Source organism: Gorilla gorilla, chromosome 1 (assembly GCF_029281585.2).
Source record: "Gorilla gorilla gorilla isolate KB3781 chromosome 1, NHGRI_mGorGor1-v2.1_pri, whole genome shotgun sequence".
In the NCBI taxonomy this organism is placed as follows: domain Eukaryota; kingdom Metazoa; phylum Chordata; class Mammalia; order Primates; family Hominidae; genus Gorilla; species Gorilla gorilla.
This window is the reverse complement of record NC_073224.2, coordinates 28,788,694-28,810,906: the sequence shown is the minus strand read 5'-3', so window position 1 is coordinate 28,810,906 and position 22,213 is coordinate 28,788,694. Positions and strand designations below refer to the sequence as shown.

Below are 22,213 nucleotides of genomic sequence, written 5' to 3'. Positions count from 1 at the left end.
GGTGATGAAAGCAGAGGTAAGAGAGGGAGATTTGAAGATGCTTCACCTCTGGCTTTGAAGATGGAGTCGGGCCATGATCCAAGGAATGGGGGTGGCTTCTAGAAGCTGGAAAAGCCAAGGGAACATATTAGAGTCTCCAGAAGGAATGCAGCCCTGCTGACACCTTGACTTTAGCCTTAATAGACCTAGTTTGGGTTTCTGGCCCCTAGAACTGTAAGATGGTAGATTTGTGGTGTTTTAAGCCACTAAATGTAGGAAACTGCAAACTATGTTGCAGCAGCAAGAAGAAATGAACATGAAGCCAGGCATGATGGCTCATGCCGGTAATCCCAGCACTTTAGGAATTTAGGCAGGAGGATCACTTGAGGCCAGGAGTTCAAGACCAGTCTGGGCAACATAGTAAGACCTTGTCTCTACAAAAAATGAAAAAATTGGCCAGGCGTGGTGGCTCACGCCTGTAATTCCAGCACTTTGGGAGGCCGACGTGGGCAGATTACCTGAGGTCAGGAGTTCGAGACCAGCCTGGGCAACATTGTGAAACCCCGGCTGTATTAAAAATACAAAAATTAGCTGGGCGTGGTGGCACGCACCTGTAATCCCAGCTACTTGGAAGGCTGAGGCAGGAGAATCACTTGAATCTGGGAGGTGGAGGTTGCAGTGAGCCGGGATCGCACCGTTACACTACAGCCTGGGCAAGGAGAGTGAAACTCTGTCTCAAAATAAAATAAAATAAAATAAAATACTAAAAAATTTAGCCAGGCATGGTGGCATGAACCTGGAGTCCCAGGTACTCGGGAGGCTGAGGTGGGAGGATCGCTTGAGCCTGGAAATTTGAGGTTGCAGTGAGCTGTGATTTCGCCACTGCACTCCAGCCTTGGTGACAGTGAGATCTTGAAAAAAAGAAAGAAGAAAGTAAAGAAAGAAGAAATGAGCATGGTGGGCATGGGGACAGATGGCAATGTTAAATAGAATGGTTAGGGGTGGCCTCCTAAGTGAAAATTGAGTAAAGATTTGAAGGAGGGGAAGGAGGTGGCCAAGGTGCTGAGGGAAGAGGATTGTAGGCAGAAACAATAGAATAAACTGTCTGAGGTGTGTCTCTGGCTCTGGAAGGAGGCCCATGGAGCAGATGGAGAGAGGAAGAGAATTAGGGGAGGGAGCCAGGGAGTTGCTGGGTGGGGATCAGTACAGATCACATAAGCCCTGGTAGGTTATTGGTGGGGCTTTGGCTTTTACTCTGACTCAGATGGGAACTGCGGGAGGATTCTGAGCAGAGAGGCGACATGATCTGTCTCCTGATTTAAAAGCATTCTCTGGCTGCTGAGTTGAGAAAGACTGTGGGAAGATGTGATAGAAGCATGGGGGCCAAGCTTTGGCAACATCCAGGCGGGAGATGATGGTGGTCCTGACCGGGGTCGTGGTGGTGTTGAGAGATGGTCAGAGGGGAGAAGTAGGGGAGGAGGCCAGGGAGTTGCTGGGTGGGGATCTTTAGTAGATGTCGAGGACAATCAACAGGATTTCCTGACAGACTGGATATGGGGTGTGAGAGAAGGCAGGGGTCAAGGTTGAGTTTGATTGTTACTGAAATAATTAAGTAATTTTAAAAAACACTACTGCCTTTCCCAGTCCTACCAAGTATGGGATGCTAGATTAAAGAAATCTCTTCAGGCTCATTGCAATGGCTCATGCCTGTAGTCCCAGCTCTTTGGTAAGCAGAGGTGCGAGTATCTTTTAAGGGCAGGTGTTCAAGACCAGCCTGGACAACACAGCAAGATCTGCTCTTTACAAAAATATTTTTCAAAATTAAATAAATGTAGCTAGGCATGGTGATGTGTGCTTGTAGTTTCAGCTACTCAGGAGGCTGAAGTGGGCAGATGTCTTGAGGTCAGGAGTTTGAGGCCAGCTTGGGCAACATAGCAAGAACCCTCACTCTACAAAAAAATTAAAAAAATAACCAGGCATGGTGACACTCAACTGTACTACCAGCTACTGGGGAGCTGAGGCAGGAAGATGGCTTGAGCCCAGGAGGTCGAGGCTGCAGCGAGCTGTAAATGCACAGCTGCACTCCAGTCTGGGTGACAGAGCAGTACCTGTCTCACAATACAAATAAAAATACAAGTAAAATAATATCTCAAGTCAGAGCCTTTTGGCTCTGCAGCCCTTGCAACCCCTCAGCCGTGCAGTGGGGTTTGAGTCGCTGGGAATTAGGAGACCCCTGCCCGGTGTTGTTGCCTAACTAATCAGTGTTTTAAAACATACATTAATCGGGGTGGGCGCGGTGGCTCACACCTGTAATCCCAGCACTTAGGGAGACCCAGGCGGGTGGATCACCTGAGGTCAAGAGTTCAAGACCAGCCTTGCCAACATGGTGAAACTCCTTCTCTACTAAGAAAATACAATAATTAGCTGGACATGGTAGTGGACGCCTGTAATCCCAGCTACTTGGGAGGCTGAGGTAGGAGAATCACTTGAACCTGCGGGGCGGAGGTTACAATGAGCTGAGATTGAGCCACTTCACTCCAGCCTGGGCAAGAGAACAAGACTATGTCTCAAAGAAAAAAAAGTATTATATCAACATGTAATGGTTTTATTATTAATATGTAATGAATATTAAATATTTTTAAAATCTTATATCAATATGTAATGGCTTTAATATGTGATGAATAATATTTAAAAATTTGGGTCTTATTTTCTAGTTTTAATATAATTATCTACAGAAAGAAATAGTCTTAGAGATCTTCAATAAAGTTAAAAAAGGTAAAGGGATGTTAGACTCCAAAAGATTGAGAATTTCTAGTTTACAAATATTCAGACTAAGCCACATACAACTTGCTACTTGAACTATTTTTTTTCTTTGTTCTTTATTTTAGGAGATGGGGTCTCACCCTGTCACCCAGGCTTGAGTACAGTAGTGCTATCACAGCTCACTGCAGCCTTGAACTCCTGGGCTAAGGGTACTCCTACCTGAGCCTCCTGAGTAGCTAGGACTGTAGGTATACATGACCATACTTGGCTAATTTTTAAATTGTTTTGTAGACATGGGGTCTCACTTTGTTGGCCAGGCTGGTGTCAAACTAATGGCCTCAAGTGACCCTTCCACCCCTGCCTCCCATCCTAGAGGTATGTGCCACCACAAGGAGCACTTGTTCAATTTTCTAAAGAAAAAATTTCTAAAATAAGGCTGTGGGATGATGGCAGGAAGATAAAAGAAAAACAAGAATAAGTTAAAATGACTTATTCACACATATTCTTTTGACAGCAAGAAGAACTTTTAGTATATACATTCCTTACAAACAAACGGCAGATAAACAATGTTGTATAGGAACTTCAACACACACTGTACAATATTCCCACTTTGCTGACATAAGTTGTGGAAATTTCATGGTTTACTTGAGTGTCGCTACCAGTATTTTGCTTCTCTGATGATTTTTATCAACTTCCTCATCTGTTAACTTCTCTCCAAGGTATGTCATGTCACGACATACTGCCGCTGCACGAACACGGCCAGTGTCTTCCTATTAAACATGTAGAATGCTTTCCTAATTTCTCTTTTTACTCTCTGTCTTTGTGTTCTGCATTTTCCTTACTTTTATTGTCAGAAACTCCAGAAAGTCAGTCGTACTAATTTACCACGATTTGCTTTATTAATTTATACTTTGCTTATATGGAATTTTGCCCAACAGACCTCATTACAATTTCTAACCTGTTTTATTTTGTTTTTTTTTTTCTGAGACAGGGTCTTCCTCTGTTGTCCAAGGGTGGAGGGTAGTAGTGCTATCGCAGCTGACTGCAGCCTCAACCTTCCAGGCTGAAGCGATCCTCCCATCTCAACCTCCCACGTGGCTGAGACTACAGGTGCTTGCCACTATGCCCAACTAATATTTGGAATTTTCGTATACGTGGATTCCAGAGGGGTGACAGCGAAACGTGAGTAAGCATGGATTTTGGTATATGCAGAGATGGGGGGCTGGAACTAATTCTGTATACTGAGGGACGGCGACTGTATATGTTTTTACAATTACACTGTAGGATACATACTGTTGCATAGCCTTGAAAATAATAATTTTTAATTGAGTGGAATAATAATAATAATATTGCTAAAAGTAGCAGCTGGCCAGGTGTGGTGGCTCACACTGGTAATCGCAACACTTTGGGAGGCTGAGGCAGGAGGATGGCTTGAGGCCAAGAGTTTGCGATAGGCCTTGGAAACAAAGGGGGAGTCACCATCCCTACAGAAAAATACATGAATTAGCCTAGTGTGGTGGCATGTTCCTGTAGTCCCAGCTACTTGGGAGGCTGAGGTGGGAGGATCACTTGAGCCCAGGGAGGCTGAGACTTCAGTGAGTCATGATCAGGCCTCTGCACTCCAGCCTGGGTGACAGAGTGAGACCCTGTCTCAAAACAACAAAAAAGTAGCAGCTAACATCAACTGACCTTTTATACCAGGTGCCTATTGATACCATGGTTTAATTTCTTAGAACTGTTTCTTATTTCACTTACCAACTCTGTCTTCAGTTACTCCCAGATTTTTACTGTGTGTGTACAGATGACCTTTTGTTTAGATTGAATTGTCTCCCCAGAAGTAAGATTACTGTGAGTCATGGTGAATGGACATTCTCATTACCCTTGATGTAAATTGACAGGGTTTTGGGTGCCTCCCAGCTATAATCTTAGCACTTTGGGAGGCTAAGAGAGGAGGATTGCTTGAGGCCAAGAGTTGGAGGAGGCAGTATGGCAGTATGGTGAGACCCTGTCTCCATTATTTTAAAAAATTGACAGGCTTTACCCTGGAAGGCTTATACACAATTTAAACACCCCTCATAGTATAAGAAAGTGCCCATTTCACTGCACCTTTGCCAGCACAGGGTATTATAATTTAGTAAGTCATTTTTTGTTTGATTATTTTAAATAGACAAAAGACCTCATGTTACTTTACTTTTCACATTTCAACATCTTTCCTCAGCTTACTGGCTCTATTTCTTTTCTGTCTGTAAACGGTTGTTGCTGTTTTGTTCTTTGAGACATGGTCTTGCTCTGTCACCAGGCTGGACTGTAGTGGCATAATCATGCCTCACTGCAGCCTTGACCTCCCAGGCTCAAACTTCGGCATTCCGAGTAGCTGGGACTACAAGTGTGCACCACCACCCCCAGCTAACTTTTTTCTTCTTTTGGATAGAGACAGGGTCTCACTGTGTTGTCCAGACCGGTCTCTAGCTCCTGGCCTTAAGCAATCCTCCTGCATTAGCTTCTCAAATTGCTGGAATTTCAGGTATGAGCCACCATGCCTGGCCTGGGCTAGTCCTATATTCTCTAGTGTTATCTTTACTTTGTGCTAGCCAATCTCTCATTGTGCTGTTCACCTGTTATAATGAATAATTCTCTGTATTAAATTTTACCACTTTAAACTTTTGAGTGGTTTATGCTTCCTGATTGGACTCTGACTAATATGTTAGGAAGGGTCCCAGGAGGTAAGCCCACACAGATGGGAATTGGGCATAGGTTTGGTTTCCCAGGGGGCAGTGCTGAGCTCTTTGCCAGTGGGAAATGGGATGCTGGTGATTTCCAGTAGGTGACCTCACAGTGACTCAAGCTACCACTTACTGTTGATTGTGATGAAATGCCAGCTGAGGCACATGCCTTGGGAGCTAAGTGGTTGCTGCCCTTGGCCACTGTGAAGACTGGTGTGGGAAGGGTCGCTTTGGATGCACTTGAGCAGGGGTCCCCAACCCCTGAGCCATGGAGCCGTAAGGAGCCACACAGCAGGAGGTGAGTGGTGTCGAGTGAGGGAGTGAGGGAAGCTTCGTCTGTATTTACAGCCACTCCCCTTTGCTCACATTCCCGCCTGAGCTCTACCTTCTCAGATGAGCAGCAGCATTAGATTCTCATAGGAGAACGCACGCTGTTGTGAACCGTGCATGTGAGGGATCTAGGTTGCGCTGTCCTTACGAGAATCTAATACCTATTGATCTGTCACTTTCTCCCATCACGCTCAGGTGGGACCATCCAGTTTCAGGAAAACAAGCTTAACACGCCCACTGATTCTACATTATGGTGAGTTCTATAATTATTTTATTATATATTACAGTGTAATAATGGAAATGAAGTGCCTAATAAATGTAAATGTGCTTAAATCTTTTGGCCCAGCTCCTACCTCCCGGCAGCCTCGCCAGGCCCAGAACTCTCTCCAGTCAGCCTCTACAGACCAAGCTCATGACTCACAATGGCCTATTTAGGCCCATACCCTACCTCACGGCAGTCTCTGCAGATGAGCCTACTGCCTCACAACAGCCTCCACGGGCACAGCTCCATCGTTACAATGGCCTCTTTAGACCCAGCTCCTGCCTCCCAGCCTTCTCTCCAGGCCCCGAACTTTCTCCGTAAGTTGAGGTAGCTGGGACTGTAGGTATACATGACGATACTTGGCTAATTTTTAAATTGTTTTGCAGACATGGGGTCTCACTTTGTTGGCCAGGCTGGTGTCAAACTAATGGCCTCAAGTGACCCTTCCACCCCTGCCTCCCATCCTAGAGGTATGTGCCACCACAAGGAGCACTTGTTCAATTTTCTAAAGAAAAAATTTCTAAAGTAAGGCTGTGGGATGATGGCAGGAAGATAAAAGAAAAACGAAGAATAAGTTAAAATGACTTATTCACACATATTCTTTTGACAGCAAGAAGAACTTTTAGTATATACATTCCTTACAAACAAACAAACGGCAGATAAACAATGTTGTATAGGAACTTCAACACACACTGTACAATATTCCCACTTTGCTGACATAAGTTGTGGAAATTTCATGGTTTACTTGAGTGTCGCTACCAGTGTTTTGCTTCTCTGATGATTTTTATCAACTTCCTCATCTGTTAACTTCTCTCCAAGGTATGTCATGTCACGACATACTGCCGCTGCACGAACACGGCCAGTGTCTTCCTATTAAACATGTAGAATGCTTTCCTAATTTCTCTTTTTACTCTCTGTCTTTGTGTTCTGCATTTTCCTTACTTTTATTGTCAGAAACTCCAGAAAGTCAGTCGTACTAATTTACCACGATTTGCTTTATTAATTTATACTTTGCTTATATGGAATTTTGCCCAACAGACCTCATTACAATTTCTAACCTGTTTTATTTTGTTTTTTTTTTTCTGAGACAGGGTCTTCCTCTGTTGTCCAAGGGTGGAGGGTAGTAGTGCTATCGCAGCTGACTGCAGCCTCAACCTTCCAGGCTGAAGCGATCCTCCCATCTCAACCTCCCACGTGGCTGAGACTACAGGTGCTTGCCACTATGCCCAACTAATATTTGGAATTTTCGTATACGTGGATTCCAGAGGGGTGACAGCGAAACGTGAGTAAGCATGGATTTTGGTATATGCAGAGATGGGGGGCTGGAACTAATTCTGTATACTGAGGGACGGCGACTGTATATGTTTTTACAATTACACTGTAGGATACATACTGTTGCATAGCCTTGAAAATAATAATTTTTAATTGAGTGGAATAATAATAATAATATTGCTAAAAGTAGCAGCTGGCCAGGTGTGGTGGCTCACACTGGTAATCGCAACACTTTGGGAGGCTGAGGCAGGAGGATGGCTTGAGGCCAAGAGTTTGCGATAGGCCTTGGAAACAAAGGGGGAGTCACCATCCCTACAGAAAAATACATGAATTAGCCTAGTGTGGTGGCATGTTCCTGTAGTCCCAGCTACTTGGGAGGCTGAGGTGGGAGGATCACTTGAGCCCAGGGAGGCTGAGACTTCAGTGAGTCATGATCAGGCCTCTGCACTCCAGCCTGGGTGACAGAGTGAGACCCTGTCTCAAAACAACAAAAAAGTAGCAGCTAACATCAACTGACCTTTTATACCAGGTGCCTATTGATACCATGGTTTAATTTCTTAGAACTGTTTCTTATTTCACTTACCAACTCTGTCTTCAGTTACTCCCAGATTTTTACTGTGTGTGTACAGATGACCTTTTGTTTAGATTGAATTGTCTCCCCAGAAGTAAGATTACTGTGAGTCATGGTGAATGGACATTCTCATTACCCTTGATGTAAATTGACAGGGTTTTGGGTGCCTCCCAGCTATAATCTTAGCACTTTGGGAGGCTAAGAGAGGAGGATTGCTTGAGGCCAAGAGTTGGAGGAGGCAGTATGGCAGTATGGTGAGACCCTGTCTCCATTATTTTAAAAAATTGACAGGCTTTACCCTGGAAGGCTTATACACAATTTAAACACCCCTCATAGTATAAGAAAGTGCCCATTTCACTGCACCTTTGCCAGCACAGGGTATTATAATTTAGTAAGTCATTTTTTGTTTGATTATTTTAAATAGACAAAAGACCTCATGTTACTTTACTTTTCACATTTCAACATCTTTCCTCAGCTTACTGGCTCTATTTCTTTTCTGTCTGTAAACGGTTGTTGCTGTTTTGTTCTTTGAGACATGGTCTTGCTCTGTCACCAGGCTGGACTGTAGTGGCATAATCATGCCTCACTGCAGCCTTGACCTCCCAGGCTCAAACTTCGGCATTCCGAGTAGCTGGGACTACAAGTGTGCACCACCACCCCCAGCTAACTTTTTTCTTCTTTTGGATAGAGACAGGGTCTCACTGTGTTGTCCAGACCGGTCTCTAGCTCCTGGCCTTAAGCAATCCTCCTGCATTAGCTTCTCAAATTGCTGGAATTTCAGGTATGAGCCACCATGCCTGGCCTGGGCTAGTCCTATATTCTCTAGTGTTATCTTTACTTTGTGCTAGCCAATCTCTCATTGTGCTGTTCACCTGTTATAATGAATAATTCTCTGTATTAAATTTTACCACTTTAAACTTTTGAGTGGTTTATGCTTCCTGATTGGACTCTGACTAATATGTTAGGAAGGGTCCCAGGAGGTAAGCCCACACAGATGGGAATTGGGCATAGGTTTGGTTTCCCAGGGGGCAGTGCTGAGCTCTTTGCCAGTGGGAAATGGGATGCTGGTGATTTCCAGTAGGTGACCTCACAGTGACTCAAGCTACCACTTACTGTTGATTGTGATGAAATGCCAGCTGAGGCACATGCCTTGGGAGCTAAGTGGTTGCTGCCCTTGGCCACTGTGAAGACTGGTGTGGGAAGGGTCGCTTTGGATGCACTTGAGCAGGGGTCCCCAACCCCTGAGCCATGGAGCCGTAAGGAGCCACACAGCAGGAGGTGAGTGGTGTCGAGTGAGGGAGTGAGGGAAGCTTCGTCTGTATTTACAGCCACTCCCCTTTGCTCACATTCCCGCCTGAGCTCTACCTTCTCAGATGAGCAGCAGCATTAGATTCTCATAGGAGAACGCACGCTGTTGTGAACCGTGCATGTGAGGGATCTAGGTTGCGCTGTCCTTACGAGAATCTAATACCTATTGATCTGTCACTTTCTCCCATCACGCTCAGGTGGGACCATCCAGTTTCAGGAAAACAAGCTTAACACGCCCACTGATTCTACATTATGGTGAGTTCTATAATTATTTTATTATATATTACAGTGTAATAATGGAAATGAAGTGCCTAATAAATGTAAATGTGCTTAAATCTTTTGGCCCAGCTCCTACCTCCCGGCAGCCTCGCCAGGCCCAGAACTCTCTCCAGTCAGCCTCTACAGACCAAGCTCATGACTCACAATGGCCTATTTAGGCCCATACCCTACCTCACGGCAGTCTCTGCAGATGAGCCTACTGCCTCACAACAGCCTCCACGGGCACAGCTCCATCGTTACAATGGCCTCTTTAGACCCAGCTCCTGCCTCCCAGCCTTCTCTCCAGGCCCCGAACTTTCTCCGTAAGTTGAGGTAGCTGGGACTGTAGGTATACATGACGATACTTGGCTAATTTTTAAATTGTTTTGCAGACATGGGGTCTCACTTTGTTGGCCAGGCTGGTGTCAAACTAATGGCCTCAAGTGACCCTTCCACCCCTGCCTCCCATCCTAGAGGTATGTGCCACCACAAGGAGCACTTGTTCAATTTTCTAAAGAAAAAATTTCTAAAGTAAGGCTGTGGGATGATGGCAGGAAGATAAAAGAAAAACGAAGAATAAGTTAAAATGACTTATTCACACATATTCTTTTGACAGCAAGAAGAACTTTTAGTATATACATTCCTTACAAACAAACAAACGGCAGATAAACAATGTTGTATAGGAACTTCAACACACACTGTACAATATTCCCACTTTGCTGACATAAGTTGTGGAAATTTCATGGTTTACTTGAGTGTCGCTACCAGTGTTTTGCTTCTCTGATGATTTTTATCAACTTCCTCATCTGTTAACTTCTCTCCAAGGTATGTCATGTCACGACATACTGCCGCTGCACGAACACGGCCAGTGTCTTCCTATTAAACATGTAGAATGCTTTCCTAATTTCTCTTTTTACTCTCTGTCTTTGTGTTCTGCATTTTCCTTACTTTTATTGTCAGAAACTCCAGAAAGTCAGTCGTACTAATTTACCACGATTTGCTTTATTAATTTATACTTTGCTTATATGGAATTTTGCCCAACAGACCTCATTACAATTTCTAACCTGTTTTATTTTGTTTTTTTTTTTCTGAGACAGGGTCTTCCTCTGTTGTCCAAGGGTGGAGGGTAGTAGTGCTATCGCAGCTGACTGCAGCCTCAACCTTCCAGGCTGAAGCGATCCTCCCATCTCAACCTCCCACGTGGCTGAGACTACAGGTGCTTGCCACTATGCCCAACTAATATTTGGAATTTTCGTATACGTGGATTCCAGAGGGGTGACAGCGAAACGTGAGTAAGCATGGATTTTGGTATATGCAGAGATGGGGGGCTGGAACTAATTCTGTATACTGAGGGACGGCGACTGTATATGTTTTTACAATTACACTGTAGGATACATACTGTTGCATAGCCTTGAAAATAATAATTTTTAATTGAGTGGAATAATAATAATAATATTGCTAAAAGTAGCAGCTGGCCAGGTGTGGTGGCTCACACTGGTAATCGCAACACTTTGGGAGGCTGAGGCAGGAGGATGGCTTGAGGCCAAGAGTTTGCGATAGGCCTTGGAAACAAAGGGGGAGTCACCATCCCTACAGAAAAATACATGAATTAGCCTAGTGTGGTGGCATGTTCCTGTAGTCCCAGCTACTTGGGAGGCTGAGGTGGGAGGATCACTTGAGCCCAGGGAGGCTGAGACTTCAGTGAGTCATGATCAGGCCTCTGCACTCCAGCCTGGGTGACAGAGTGAGACCCTGTCTCAAAACAACAAAAAAGTAGCAGCTAACATCAACTGACCTTTTATACCAGGTGCCTATTGATACCATGGTTTAATTTCTTAGAACTGTTTCTTATTTCACTTACCAACTCTGTCTTCAGTTACTCCCAGATTTTTACTGTGTGTGTACAGATGACCTTTTGTTTAGATTGAATTGTCTCCCCAGAAGTAAGATTACTGTGAGTCATGGTGAATGGACATTCTCATTACCCTTGATGTAAATTGACAGGGTTTTGGGTGCCTCCCAGCTATAATCTTAGCACTTTGGGAGGCTAAGAGAGGAGGATTGCTTGAGGCCAAGAGTTGGAGGAGGCAGTATGGCAGTATGGTGAGACCCTGTCTCCATTATTTTAAAAAATTGACAGGCTTTACCCTGGAAGGCTTATACACAATTTAAACACCCCTCATAGTATAAGAAAGTGCCCATTTCACTGCACCTTTGCCAGCACAGGGTATTATAATTTAGTAAGTCATTTTTTGTTTGATTATTTTAAATAGACAAAAGACCTCATGTTACTTTACTTTTCACATTTCAACATCTTTCCTCAGCTTACTGGCTCTATTTCTTTTCTGTCTGTAAACGGTTGTTGCTGTTTTGTTCTTTGAGACATGGTCTTGCTCTGTCACCAGGCTGGACTGTAGTGGCATAATCATGCCTCACTGCAGCCTTGACCTCCCAGGCTCAAACTTCGGCATTCCGAGTAGCTGGGACTACAAGTGTGCACCACCACCCCCAGCTAACTTTTTTCTTCTTTTGGATAGAGACAGGGTCTCACTGTGTTGTCCAGACCGGTCTCTAGCTCCTGGCCTTAAGCAATCCTCCTGCATTAGCTTCTCAAATTGCTGGAATTTCAGGTATGAGCCACCATGCCTGGCCTGGGCTAGTCCTATATTCTCTAGTGTTATCTTTACTTTGTGCTAGCCAATCTCTCATTGTGCTGTTCACCTGTTATAATGAATAATTCTCTGTATTAAATTTTACCACTTTAAACTTTTGAGTGGTTTATGCTTCCTGATTGGACTCTGACTAATATGTTAGGAAGGGTCCCAGGAGGTAAGCCCACACAGATGGGAATTGGGCATAGGTTTGGTTTCCCAGGGGGCAGTGCTGAGCTCTTTGCCAGTGGGAAATGGGATGCTGGTGATTTCCAGTAGGTGACCTCACAGTGACTCAAGCTACCACTTACTGTTGATTGTGATGAAATGCCAGCTGAGGCACATGCCTTGGGAGCTAAGTGGTTGCTGCCCTTGGCCACTGTGAAGACTGGTGTGGGAAGGGTCGCTTTGGATGCACTTGAGCAGGGGTCCCCAACCCCTGAGCCATGGAGCCGTAAGGAGCCACACAGCAGGAGGTGAGTGGTGTCGAGTGAGGGAGTGAGGGAAGCTTCGTCTGTATTTACAGCCACTCCCCTTTGCTCACATTCCCGCCTGAGCTCTACCTTCTCAGATGAGCAGCAGCATTAGATTCTCATAGGAGAACGCACGCTGTTGTGAACCGTGCATGTGAGGGATCTAGGTTGCGCTGTCCTTACGAGAATCTAATACCTATTGATCTGTCACTTTCTCCCATCACGCTCAGGTGGGACCATCCAGTTTCAGGAAAACAAGCTTAACACGCCCACTGATTCTACATTATGGTGAGTTCTATAATTATTTTATTATATATTACAGTGTAATAATGGAAATGAAGTGCCTAATAAATGTAAATGTGCTTAAATCTTTTGGCCCAGCTCCTACCTCCCGGCAGCCTCGCCAGGCCCAGAACTCTCTCCAGTCAGCCTCTACAGACCAAGCTCATGACTCACAATGGCCTATTTAGGCCCATACCCTACCTCACGGCAGTCTCTGCAGATGAGCCTACTGCCTCACAACAGCCTCCACGGGCACAGCTCCATCGTTACAATGGCCTCTTTAGACCCAGCTCCTGCCTCCCAGCCTTCTCTCCAGGCCCCGAACTTTCTCCGTAAGTTGAGGTAGCTGGGACTGTAGGTATACATGACGATACTTGGCTAATTTTTAAATTGTTTTGCAGACATGGGGTCTCACTTTGTTGGCCAGGCTGGTGTCAAACTAATGGCCTCAAGTGACCCTTCCACCCCTGCCTCCCATCCTAGAGGTATGTGCCACCACAAGGAGCACTTGTTCAATTTTCTAAAGAAAAAATTTCTAAAGTAAGGCTGTGGGATGATGGCAGGAAGATAAAAGAAAAACGAAGAATAAGTTAAAATGACTTATTCACACATATTCTTTTGACAGCAAGAAGAACTTTTAGTATATACATTCCTTACAAACAAACAAACGGCAGATAAACAATGTTGTATAGGAACTTCAACACACACTGTACAATATTCCCACTTTGCTGACATAAGTTGTGGAAATTTCATGGTTTACTTGAGTGTCGCTACCAGTGTTTTGCTTCTCTGATGATTTTTATCAACTTCCTCATCTGTTAACTTCTCTCCAAGGTATGTCATGTCACGACATACTGCCGCTGCACGAACACGGCCAGTGTCTTCCTATTAAACATGTAGAATGCTTTCCTAATTTCTCTTTTTACTCTCTGTCTTTGTGTTCTGCATTTTCCTTACTTTTATTGTCAGAAACTCCAGAAAGTCAGTCGTACTAATTTACCACGATTTGCTTTATTAATTTATACTTTGCTTATATGGAATTTTGCCCAACAGACCTCATTACAATTTCTAACCTGTTTTATTTTGTTTTTTTTTTTCTGAGACAGGGTCTTCCTCTGTTGTCCAAGGGTGGAGGGTAGTAGTGCTATCGCAGCTGACTGCAGCCTCAACCTTCCAGGCTGAAGCGATCCTCCCATCTCAACCTCCCACGTGGCTGAGACTACAGGTGCTTGCCACTATGCCCAACTAATATTTGGAATTTTCGTATACGTGGATTCCAGAGGGGTGACAGCGAAACGTGAGTAAGCATGGATTTTGGTATATGCAGAGATGGGGGGCTGGAACTAATTCTGTATACTGAGGGACGGCGACTGTATATGTTTTTACAATTACACTGTAGGATACATACTGTTGCATAGCCTTGAAAATAATAATTTTTAATTGAGTGGAATAATAATAATAATATTGCTAAAAGTAGCAGCTGGCCAGGTGTGGTGGCTCACACTGGTAATCGCAACACTTTGGGAGGCTGAGGCAGGAGGATGGCTTGAGGCCAAGAGTTTGCGATAGGCCTTGGAAACAAAGGGGGAGTCACCATCCCTACAGAAAAATACATGAATTAGCCTAGTGTGGTGGCATGTTCCTGTAGTCCCAGCTACTTGGGAGGCTGAGGTGGGAGGATCACTTGAGCCCAGGGAGGCTGAGACTTCAGTGAGTCATGATCAGGCCTCTGCACTCCAGCCTGGGTGACAGAGTGAGACCCTGTCTCAAAACAACAAAAAAGTAGCAGCTAACATCAACTGACCTTTTATACCAGGTGCCTATTGATACCATGGTTTAATTTCTTAGAACTGTTTCTTATTTCACTTACCAACTCTGTCTTCAGTTACTCCCAGATTTTTACTGTGTGTGTACAGATGACCTTTTGTTTAGATTGAATTGTCTCCCCAGAAGTAAGATTACTGTGAGTCATGGTGAATGGACATTCTCATTACCCTTGATGTAAATTGACAGGGTTTTGGGTGCCTCCCAGCTATAATCTTAGCACTTTGGGAGGCTAAGAGAGGAGGATTGCTTGAGGCCAAGAGTTGGAGGAGGCAGTATGGCAGTATGGTGAGACCCTGTCTCCATTATTTTAAAAAATTGACAGGCTTTACCCTGGAAGGCTTATACACAATTTAAACACCCCTCATAGTATAAGAAAGTGCCCATTTCACTGCACCTTTGCCAGCACAGGGTATTATAATTTAGTAAGTCATTTTTTGTTTGATTATTTTAAATAGATAAAAGACCTCATATTACTTTACTTGTCACATTTCAACATCTTTCCTTAGCTTATTAGCTCTATTTCTTTTCTGTCTGTAAACGGTTGTTGTTGTTTTGTTCTTTGAGACAGGGTCTTGCTCTGTCACCAGGCTGGACTGTAGTGGCATAATCATGCCTCGCTGCAGCCTTGACCTCCCAGGCTCAAACTTCGGCATTCCGAGTAGCTGGGACTACAAGTGTGCACCACCACTCCCAGCTACCTTTTTGGTTTTTTTTGGATAGAGACAGGGTCTCACTGTGTTGTCCAGACCGGTCTCTAGCTCCTGGCCTTAAGCAATCCTCCTGCATTAGCTTGTCAAATTGCTGGAATTTCAGGCATGAGCCACCATGCCTGGCCTGGGCTAGTCCTGTATTCTCTAGAGTTCTCTTTACTTTGTGCTAGCCAATCTCTCATTGTGCTGTTCACCTGTTATAATGAATAATTCTCCGTATTAAATTTTACCACTTTAAACTTTTGAGTGGTTTATGCTTCCTGATTGGACTCTGACTAATATGTTAGGAAGGGTCCCGGGAGATAAACCCACACAGATGGGATTTGGGCATAGGTTTGGTTTCCCAGGGGGCAGTGCTGAGCTCTTTGCCAGTGGGAAATGGGATGCTGGTGATTTCCAGGAAGTGACCTCACAATGACTCAAGCTACCACTTACTGTTGATTGTGATGAAATGCCAGCTGAGGCACATGCCTTGGGAGCTAAGTGGTTGCTGCCCTTGACCACTATATGAAGACTGGTGTGGGAAGGGTCACTTTGGATGCACTTGAGCAGGGGTCCCCAACCCCTGAGCCATGGAGCCCTAGGGAGCCACACAGCAGGAGGTGAGTGGTGTCGAGTGAGGGAGTGAGGGAAGCTTCGTCTGTATTTACAGCCACTCCCCTTTGCTCACATTCCCGCCTGAGCTCTACCTTCTCAGATGAGCAGCAGCATTAGATTCTCATAGGAGAACGCACGCTGTTGTGAACCGTGCATGTGAGGGATCTAGGTTGCACTGTTCTTATGAGAATCTAATACCTATTGATCTGTCACTTTCTCCCATCACGCTCAGGTGGGACCATCCAGTTTCAGGAAAACAAGCTTAACACGCCCACTGATTCTACATTATGGTGAGTTCTATAATTATTTTATTATATATTGGATATATAATAAATATATATATTTATTACATATATTAATATAATACATTAATATATTTATTACATATATTAATATAATACATTAATATATTTATTACATATATTAATATAATACATCAATATATTTATTACATATAAAATACATCAATATATTTATTACATATATTAATATAATACATCAACATATTTATTACATATATTAACAATACATCAACATATTTATTACATATATTAACATAATACGTCAACATATTACATATATTAACATAATACATCAATATGTTTATTACATATATTAACATAATACATCAATATATTTATTACATATATTAACATACATCAATATATTACATACATTAACATAATATATTTATTACATATATTAACATAATACATTAATATATTTATTACATATATTAATATATTAAATATATTAATATATTAAATATATTATTATATATTGTAATAATGGAAATAAAGTGCCTAATAAATGTAAATGTGCTTAAATCTTTTGGCCCAGCTCCTACGTCCCGGCAGCCTTTCCAGGCCCAGAACTTTCTCCAGTCAGCCTCTACAGACCAAGCTCATGACTCACAATGGCCTATTTAGGCCCATACCCTACCTCACGGCAGTCTCCGCAGATGAGCCTACTGCCTCACAGCAGCCTCCACAGGCATAGCTCCATGGTTACAATGGCCTCTTTAGACCCAGCTCCTGCCTCCCAGCCTTCTCTCCAGGCCCTGAGCTTTCTCAAGTCGACCTCACCAGGCCCAGCTCATGCTTCTTTGCAGCCTCTCCAGGCCCAGCTCCTGCATCTTGGTGGCCCCTCCAGGCCCAGCCTCTGCCTCCCGTCGGCCTCTACAGTCCCGACATCTGCCTCACAGCAGATTCTTCAGGCCCAGCATCTGCCTCACTGTGGACCCCCCAAGCCAAGCTCCCAACCTTTCAGCAGCTTCTACACACCCAGCTCCCGCCTGCCAGTGGCCTCTTCAGGCCCATGGGGCTCATTCCTCACAACAGCCTTTCCAGGCCCAGTTTTTCCCTTCCGGCGGCCTCTCCGGGCCGAGAACCTCCTCAAGTCGGCTTCTCCAGACCCACTTGCACCCTCCGGGTGTCCTCTCCGGGCCAAGCTCCTCTTACTGGCTGCGTCTCCAGGCCCGACTCCTGCCTCTCAACAACCTCTTTGGACTCAGTGCCTATCCATCTCCTGGCGTCCTTGGTCGGCCCACAGCTTCCTCAAGCCAAGCTCCCCAGGCCCAGGTCAGGCCTCACGGTGGCCTCTCCAGGATGAGCTCCTGCCCTCCAATGGCACCTGCAGGCCCCAAATGGTCTCCGGTCGGGGGGCTCCTCCACGCCAAGCTTGGGCCTCCCGGCAACCTCTGCAGGCCCAAGTTGTCCTGAAGTCAGCATCTCCCGGCCCTGCCTCCCAGCAAGTAAGCAAGCTCTTTTGGCTCAACTCCTGCCCAGCTCCCAACCGCCTTTGTAGGCCCCGAACTTTCTCCAGCCAAGTTCTTCGGGCCTAATTCCTGCCGCCCGGTGGCCTGTACAGGCCCAGCAATGGTTGGAGAACGGCCTCTGCAGGTCCCGCCCTTGCCTCCAAGGGGCCTCTCCAGGCCCAGCTCTTGCCCCCACGGCGGCCCCCCGGGGCCAAGTCCCTGCCTGCCTCCCAGCAGCCCGCGTGCAGCCCAGCTCCTCCCTCACGGTGGCCTGTTGATGCCCATGCCTCTGGTACCCTGCCCAGAGGCATGAGCCCCTGCCACACACTGGCTCCTCCCACGCTGAGAGAGGTCAGCGTGAGCCCTTGCCTCACACCGGCCCCTCCCACGCTGAGAGAGGTCAGTGTGAGCCCCATGCCTCACACCGGCCCCTCCCACGCTGAGAGAGGTCGGCGTGAGCCCTTGCCTCACACCGGCCCCTCCCACGCTGAGAGAGGTCGGCGTGAGCCCCCTGCCTCACACCGGCCCCTCCCACGCTGAGAGAGGTCGGCGTGAGCCCTTGCCTCACACCGGCCCCTCCCACGCTGAGAGAGGTCGGCGTGAGCCCCTTGCCTCACACCGGCCCCTCCCACGCTGAGAGAGGTCGGCGTGAGCCCTTGCCTCACATCAGCCCCTCCCATGCTGAGAGGTGTCAGCGTGAGCCCCTTGCCTCACACCGGCCCCCCCTCGCTGACAGAGGTCAGCCTGAGCCCCTTGCCTCACACCGGCCCCTCCCTCGCTGACAGAGGTCAGCCTGAGCCCCTAGCCTCACACCGGCCCCTCCCTCGCTGACAGAGGTCAGCGTGAGCCCCTTGCCTCACACCTGCCCCTCCCACGCTGACAGAGGTCAGCCTGAGCCCCTTGCCTCACACCTGCCCCTCCCACGCTGACAGAGGTCAGCCGGAGCCCCTTGCCTCACACCGGCCCCTCCCACGCTGACAGAGGTCCATGGGAGCCCCTTGCCTCACACCGGCCCCTCCCAGGCTGACAGAGGTCAGCGGGAGCCCCTAGCCTCACACCGGCCCCTCCCACGCTGACAGAGGTCCATGGGAGCCCCTTGCCTCACACCGGCCCCTCCCACGCTGAGAGAGGTCAGCCTGATCCCCTTGCCTCACACCGGCCCCTCCCACGCTGAGAGAGGTCAGTGTGAAACCTTGCCTCACACCGGCCCCTCCCACGCTGAGAGAGGTCAGTGTGAGCTCTTGCCTCACACCGGCCCCTCCCAGGCTGAGAGAGGTCAGTGTGAGCCCTTGCCTCACACCGGCCCCTCCCATGCTGAGAGAGGTCAGCCTGATCCCCTTGCCTCACACCGGCCCCTCCCACGCTGAGAGAGGTCAGTGTGAGCCCTTGCCTCACACCGGCCCCTCCCACGCTGAGAGAGGTCAGCCTGATCCCCTTGCCTCACACCGGCCCCTCCCACGCTGAGAGAGGTCAGTGTGAACCCTTGCCTCACACCGGCCCCTCCCACGCTGAGAGAGGTCAGTGTGAGCTCTTGCCTCACACCGGCCCCTCCCAGGCTGAGAGAGGTCAGTGTGAGCCCTTGCCTCACACTGGCCCCTCCCATGCTGAGAGAGGTCAGCCTGATCCCCTTGCCTCACACCGGCCCCTCCCACGCTGAGAGAGGTCAGTGTGAGCCCTTGCCTCACACCGGCCCCTCCCACGCTGAGAGAGGTCAGCGTGAGCCCCTGCCTCAACAGGCCACCGTGAGGGAGGAGCAGGGTCGCACGCGGGCTGCTGGGAGGCAGGCAGGGACTTGGGCCTGGGAAGTCGCGGTGGGGCGAGAGCTGGGCCTGGAGACACCCCTGGGAGGCAACAGCGGGGCCTACAGACTCTGTTCTCCAGCCGGAGCTGGGACTGTTCTGGTACTGGGAGGCGGGATGTGGGTCTGAAGAGCTTGGTTGCGGAAACTTCGGGGTCTACAAACGCAGGCGGGAGCTGAGCCAAAAAAGCTTGTTTGCTGGGAGGCGGGAGATGCAGCCAGGAGGAACAGCTGTGCCTGCAGAGGCCGCCATGCGGGAGGCAGAGGCCGGGCCTCCTCAAGTCGGCCTCTCCAGACCCACTTGCAGCCTCCCGGCGTCCTCTCCGGGCCCAGCTCTTCCTCCCGGCTGCATCTCCAGGCCTGACTCTGGCCTCCCAACAACGTCTTTGGACTCAGCTCCTGCCCAGCTCCCAGCGGCCCTGGTAGGCCCACCACTTCCTGAAGCCAAGCTCCCCAGTCCCAGCTCAGGCCTCATGGTGGCCTCTCCAGGCTCAGCTTGGGCCTCCCGGCGGCCTCTGCAGGCCCAAATCGTCCCGAAGTTGGCCTCTCCAGGCCCAGCTCCGGCCTCCCGGCGGCCTTTGCAGGCCCAAGTCGTCAAGTCGGCCTGGAATTGGGCCTGGAAGAGCAGCAAGTCGGCCTCCCCGGGCCCAGCTCCGTCCTCTTGGCAGCCTCTCCAGGTGCAAAACTTCCTCGAGTCAGCCTCTCCAGGCCCAGCTCCTCCTGCCTCCCAGTGGCCTCTTTCAGCCCAGACCAGCTCATGGCTCTCGGCGGCCTTCCCAGGCCCCGCTTTTGACTTTTGGCGGCCTCTTCAGTCCCAGAACTTGACCTCCAGTGGGCCTTTCCAGGCCCGGCCTCCTGCCTCTCGAAGGCCTGCACGGGCCTGGACTCACTGCGGACTCACAGCGGACTCTCCATGCCCAGCTAGCTCTCGCCTCATTGCGGCCTCCCGAGTCCAAAGCTCCTGCCTCTCGGCCGCTTCGGCAGGCCCAGCTCCCGCCTGCCAGTGGCCTCTTTAGGCCCAGCTCATTCTTCACAACGGCCTTCCCAGGCCCCGTTTTTCCCTTCCGGCAGCCTCTTGGCCTCTAATTTGTTTATCTTTTGTGTATAAATCCCAAAATATTGAATTTTGGAATATTTCCACCATTATGTAAATATTTTGATAGTAATTTATTTGGAGTGAGTTTCTGCACCAAGCCCGAATTTTTTATTTTATTTTCCTTATTATTTGGCGTTAAACAGGTTTAATGATGGTCATGGCAACTTTTTGGCACAATGAAAAATATCGCCCATGATCAATGTGCTCTGTTCTGGGGAAGGGGGCAAAGGCAGGGTGAATCACTTTCTTAAAAAGTATAGCTCAAGTTGGGAGTGCAGAGGGAATGGGGAGAAAACCCTCCCGCTGCCTGCGTCGAAGTGCAGGAGCCCCCACCCCCATACTCACCTGAGTCCAGCCCCTCTGGGGAAAGAAGGGGTGCATGAACTCCCCCTAGTCCACAGGCACCTCCCTGTGGCCCAAGGCCCTCTTCACACTCCATCTTGTAGCCCCAACAGGAGCTATTTTCCAAAAAGTGAAAAGCTCTGAAGGTCCCACAATTCATGGTATGTACAGGGGCTCGGAGGAGGGAAACTGCCCAGCTTTCCCCCGGCACAGCTGCAGGGGTAGGGGGTATAGATAAGAGGAGCAGGCCTTGGCCAGGCGTGGTGGCTCACGCCTGTAATCCCAGCACTTTGGGAGGTGGAGGCAGGCGGATCACGATGTCAGGAGATCGAAATCAGCCTGGCCAAGATGATGAAGCCCCGTCTGTACTAAAAATACAAAAATTAGCTGGACGTGGTAGCATGCACCTGTAATCCTAGCTACCCGGAAGGCTGAGGCAGGAGAATGGCGTGAACCCGGCAGGAAGAGGTTGCAGTGAGCCAAGATCGCACCACTGCTCTCCAGCCTAGGTGACAGAGCAAGACTCTGTCTCAAAAAAAAAAAAAAAAAAAAAAAAAAAAGCAGGCCTTATTCCGTCCCAAACTGAAAGGATTAAATGGCTTTACCTGGGAGAAGATAACCATCCTGCCCTCCATTGCTACCCCCACATACTGTCCATGTTCTCAGGGGGTACTGTGAGTCCTGGGATCTTCTTTGGGGTCGCCCACCTGCCTGTGGTAGTTACGGAGACCCCCAGGTGTTGAGGCAGGGCTGGGGTGTCCCCTTCCAGCTGGGCTGTCAAGGCCCCAACTCTGGGGCAGAGGCAGTGGCAGGGCAGCCAGGGTTGCAACAGAGCCTGAGCAGGGTGAGGTGGGGTTAGGCAGGGCTGGGAGTCAGGGCAGGGGCAGCAGCAGTGGACCCGCTATGCACACATCTTCTTCTCCAAGGTTTGTGTGCAGAAGCTCCTGCCCATGCTGCCCCAGCAGCTTCAGTTGGCACCTGCCCCAGTCCAGCCTCTGGGACCCATGCAGCAGCTCCCAGCGGCCCTGCACCCACCACCAGCATCCGTTTCACCTGCAGTTGAAGATCCGTGAGGTGCCCAGAAGATCATGCAGTCATCAGTGCCACGGAGCAGCCCGCGAGGCTGAGGCTCCTCCCACTGGACCGCCCCCCAACTGGCACCACTGCTGCCCCTGCCCCTACTCTCAGCCTCATGTGACTCTCGGGCAGAGGCAG

At 48.1% G+C, this 22,213-nt stretch overlaps 1 pseudogene; it reads left to right on the top strand.

Annotated features, from left to right (window-relative positions):
* The window catches only part of LOC109027730 (putative uncharacterized protein FLJ44672), a 48,885-nt pseudogene extending 28,155 nt beyond the window's left edge, over positions 1 to 20,730 (top strand).
* The last annotated feature ends 1,483 nt before the right edge of the window (positions 20,731 to 22,213 follow it).